This window comes from Phoenix dactylifera, chromosome 10 (genome assembly GCF_051530095.1).
Source record: "Phoenix dactylifera cultivar Ajwa chromosome 10, Ajwa_hap1_PhDact_Kaust_v1.1, whole genome shotgun sequence".
Classification (NCBI taxonomy): Eukaryota; Viridiplantae; Streptophyta; class Magnoliopsida; order Arecales; family Arecaceae; genus Phoenix; species Phoenix dactylifera.
Genome location: NC_143199.1, coordinates 2,997,501 through 3,002,500, shown reverse-complemented (window position 1 = coordinate 3,002,500; position 5,000 = coordinate 2,997,501).

Below are 5,000 nucleotides of genomic sequence, written 5' to 3'. Positions count from 1 at the left end.
GGCGGCGCCAGCCCCCCCTCCCTACCACCCCGACGGGGCATCCGCCCAAAGCCCACCCCAAGCGTTCCAAAGTACCGAGGAGCGTTGCAAACGGGAACCGCCCGGACACGCGTCCCGGTCGCACGGGATGCGCGTCCCGGTCGCACGGGTCGCGCGTCCCGGGAGGGCCGACGGAGGAAGCCGGCGCACGGCCGCCGCGCGGACGGCCGGCGGGGGCGCCCATGCGCCGGGGCCTCGGCGGGCGCGGGCCGGCTCCCTCGGGGACGAACGGTGCCGGGCCCGCCCGCCGCGAGGCGACGGACTTGTGCGGAGTGGAGCGGAAGTCCCGCCGCGGCAGCAGCAGCCCCCCCTCCCTACCACCCCGGCGGGGCATCCGCCCAAGGCCCACCCCAAGCGTTCCAAAGTACCGAGGAGCGTTGCAAACGGGAACGGCCCGGACACGCGTCCCGGTCTCACGGGATGCGCGTCCCGGTCGCACGGGTCGCGCATCCCGGGAGGGCCGACGGAGGAAGCCGGCGCACGGCCGCCGCGCGGACGGCCGGCGGCGGCGCCCATGCGCCGGGGCCTCGGTGGGCGCGTGCCGGCTCCCTCGGGGACGAACGGTGCCGGGCGCGCCCGCCGCGAGGCGACGGACTTGTGCGGAGTGGAGCGGAAGTCCCGCCGCGGCAGCAGCAGCCCCCCCTCCCTACCACCCCGGCGGGGCATCCGCCCAAGGCCCACCCCAAGCGTTCCAAAGTACCGAGGAGCGTTGCAAACGGGAACGGCCCGGACACGCGTCCCGGTCTCACGGGATGCGCGTCCCGGTCGCACGGGTCGCGCATCCCGGGAGGGCCGACGGAGGAAGCCGGCGCACGGCCGCCGCGCGGACGGCCGGCGGCGGCGCCCATGCGCCGGGGCCTCGGCGGGCGCGTGCCGGCTCCCTCGGGGACGAACGGTGCCGGGCGCGCCCGCCGCGAGGCGACGGACTTGTGCAGAGTGGAGCGGAAGTCCCGCCGCGGCAGCAGCCGCCCCCCCTCCCTACCACCCCGGCGGGGCATCCGCCCAAAGCCCACCCCAAGCGTTCCAAAGTACCGAGGAGCGTTGCAAACGGGAACGGCCCGGACACGCGTCCCGGTCGCACGGGATGCGCGTCCCGGTCGTACGGGTCGCGCGTCCCGGGAGGACAGACCGAGCAAGCCGAGGTGCCGCTCACGGCCGCCGCGAGGGACGTACGGCGCCGGCGCCCGCGCCCCGTGGCACGGCCTAGAGCGTGCCCCCCTGCCACCCCATCGGGGCATCGGCGCAAAGCCCACCGCGGGGTAGATAACCGAAGGCAACGAGGGACGGTGGATGCACATATCCGAGCAGTGGCGATAGGGCCGGAGGGAGCACCGACAGGGCCGTGAGATTTTAAAGTACCGAGGGAATTTGCAAACCGGGCCCGCCCCTCCCCCCGTCCATCGCACGCCGATCGGGGGTCCGGCGCCCCGCGGGGGGCTGCCGGCATGCGCTCCCGGTGCAGGCATCGACGAGCCGCCCGCGACCTCCACTCGGGTCCGAGCCCCCAAGCGCGGATGCCGAAACGCGCCGGCCGCGGCAGCCCCACCCCTGCCACCCCATCGGGGCATCGGCGCAAGGCCCACCCTGGGGTAGATAACCGAAGGCAACGAGGGACGGTGGATGCACATATCCGAGCAATAGCGATAGGGCCGGAGCGAAGACCGAGGGGGTCGGGGGGTTTTAATGTTCCGAGGGAAGTTGGAAACGGGGCCCGCCCGGACGCCCGTCCCTCGCACGCCGATCGGGGGTCCCGCACCCCGCGGGGGGCTGCCGGCATGCGCCCCTAGTACAAGCATCGACGAGTCGCCCGCGACCTCCACTCGGATCCGGCGGCGCACGCGCGGATGGCGAAACGCGGCGGCCGCGGCTGCAGCCCCCCTACCACCCCGTTGGCGCGTCGGCGCAAAGCCCACCCCGGGGAGGATAACCGAAGGCGACGAGGGACGATGCATGCACATATCCGAGCAAATACCGAGAGGGTCGGGGGGAAGACCGAGAGGCAAGGGGTGTTTAGAGTACCGAGGGAAGTTGCGAAAGGGGCCCGCCCGGACGCTCGCCGCTCGCAGGCGATCCGGCGGGGCGCACGGAGGGCGCCGCCCATCGCCGGAGCTTGCTCGGTCATCTCTGCCGCACGGACACGTAAGCGCCGCCGCGCAAGGTTCGGCCGGCGGGGCGGACGGTTCGCCGCCGCAGGCCTTTCCCGCAGCCGGAACGTGGGCCCGGCGTTGCGCGCCGGCGGGCCGCGCAATCCGCCGGGGCGCACGGCGGGCGCCGCCCGTCGCCGGGGCTTCGCTCGGTCATCTCGGCCGCACGGACACGTGCGCGCAGCCGCGGAAGGTTCGGCCGGCGGGGCGGACGGTTCGCCGACGCAGGCCTCTCCCGCGGCCGGAACGCGGGACCGGCGTTGCGCGCCGGCGGAAGGCGCGATCCGGCAGGGCGCACGGCGGGCGCCGCCCGGGCTTCGCTCGGTCATCTCGGCCGCATGGACACGTGCGCGCCGCCCATCGCCGGGGCTTCGCTCGGTCATCTCGGCCGCGCCGCCACGTGCGCGCCGCCGCGGAAGGCTTGGCCGGCCGGGCGGACGGTTCGCCGCCGCAGGCCTTTCCCGCAGCATGCGCCCCTTCGCCCGAACGACCGCGGGACTCCGGTACGGCCTAGCCGTCGGCCGCCCGGCTGCAAGCCGTCGGGGCCGCTCGATCCCCGTCGCGTGCCGGCCGCCGCTCGGGCCAGCCGGCCGGCTGCCGCACGTAACCTCTGACCTCATCAGCGGTCGATCCGCACCGCGCTGGTCTTCGGTGCGGACCCGTCGGGGCCGTGCCGCGCCGGCTGTCGCATCCGGTTCCGCAGGCGCCGCCCGGTTGCCTCCCGCCCTCGTGCGCTCGCGCCGGCCGGGCGACGCGGTGCCCGCGGGACTCGGGCATGGTTGAGCCGTCGGCCGCCCGGCGGCATGCCGCCGCCGCTCCGCGCCGCGTGCCGGCTGCGCTCCTCCCCGCGCCCGTCCGCGGGCGGGCCCGCCGCCGCTCGCGCCGGCCGGGCGACGCGGTGCCCGCGGGACTCGGGCATGGTTGAGCCGTCGGCCGCCCGGCGGCATGCCGCCGCCGCTCCGCGCCGCGTGCCGGCTGCGCTCCTCCCCGCGCCCGTCCGCGGGCGGGCCCGCCGCCGCTCGCGCCGGCCGGGCGACGCGGTGCCCGCGGGACTCGGGCACGGTTGAGCCGACGGCCGCCCGGCGGCATGCCGCCGCCGCTCCGCGCCGCGTGCCGGCTGCGCTCCTCCCCGCGCCCGTCCGTGGGCGGGCCCGCCGCCGCTCGGCCTAGCCCCCCGGCTGCCGCACGTAACCTGCGACCTCGTCGGCGCTGGATGCGCGTCGTGACAGTTTTCGGTGGGGCGCCGCGGAGGCGCCGGGGGCCCATGCGACGGGCCAGGGGGCGAACGGAGGGCTCGGTCAGCCCTAACAGGGGACCGGCGACAAAGGAGCGGTCGCGCAAAGCTTCGTAAGGGACCCAGACGACGGGCCTACCGATCCGAAGCACCGCGCACGGACGCGCAGCGGGCCCACGACGGGCCGACACGGAAGGCCCGCCGCCAAGGCCGCAAAACCGACAAAGGAACCCACGGGGACGCACCAGAGCGGGCAAAGCTTTCACCGAACGGGACGGGACCGAGCCCCCGCAACAGGCGAGGGCGACGGATCCGACCAAGTAAGGCCGATCCCGCTCCACGCACGCGCGGCCGCAGGAACTTCGTGAGGGACGGGACGACCGGCCGACCGAACCGAAGCGCCGCGCACGGCCGCCGCGAGGGCCGGCCGGAGGCATAGACCGAGCGCCGCGCCAGCGGAAGGAGCGTGCCGGCTCCGTCGGGGACCACCTGCGCACGGTCCGTCCGAGCGAGCCGACGGACCGGCGCGGAAGGCCCGGCGCCGAGCCCGCAAAACCGACAAAGGAACCCACAGGGACGCACCAAAGCGGCCCAAGATTTCACCGAGACGGGACCGAGCCCACGCAACATGCGATGGCGACGGATCGGACCAAGTAAGGCCGATCCAACTCCGCGCGCGCGCGGCCGCGAGCACTTCGTGAGGGACAGGAAGACCGGCCGACCGAACCGAAGCGCCGCGCACGGCCGCCACAAGGGCCGGCTGGAGGCGTAGACCGAGAGCCGCACCAGCGGAAGGAGCGTGCCGGCTCCGTCGTGGGCCAACTCCGCGGGGCCCATCCGAGCGAGCCGACGGGCCGGCGCGGAAGGCCCGGCCGAACCCGCAAAACCGACAAAGGAACCCACAGGGACGCACCAGAGCGGACAAAGATTCGGGGCCGCCCTCCCTCACCGAACAGGACGGGACCGAGCCCACGGAACATGCGAGGGCGAAGGATCGGACCAAGTAAGGCCGATCCAACTCCGCGCGCGCGCGGCCGCGAACACTTCATGAGGGACGGGAAGACCGGCCGACCGATCCGAAGCACCGCGCACGGCCGCCGCAAGGGCCGACCGAAGGAATAGACCGAGCGCCGCACCAGCGGAAGGAGCGTGCCGGCTCCGTCGTGGGCCAACTCCGCGGGGCCCATCCGAGCGAGCCGACGGGCCGGCACGGAAGGCCCGGCCGAACCCGCAAAACCGACAAAGGAACCCACAGGGACGCACCAGAGCGGACAAAGATTTCACCGAACGGGACGGGACCGAGCCCACGCAACATGCGAGGGCGAAGGATCGGACCAAGTAAGGCCGATCCAACTCCGCGCGCGCGCGGCCGCGAAAACTTCGTCAGGGACGGGACGACGGGCCGACCGATCCGAAGCGCCGTGCACGGCCGCCGCAACGGCCGGCCGGAGGCGTAGACCGAGCGCCGCACCAGCAGAAGGAGCGTGCCGGCTCCGTCGTGGGCCCGCTGCGCGTGGCCCATCCGAGCGAGCCGACGGGCCGAATCCCTCGAGGACGAACGGTGCCGGGCACGCCCGCAGCGA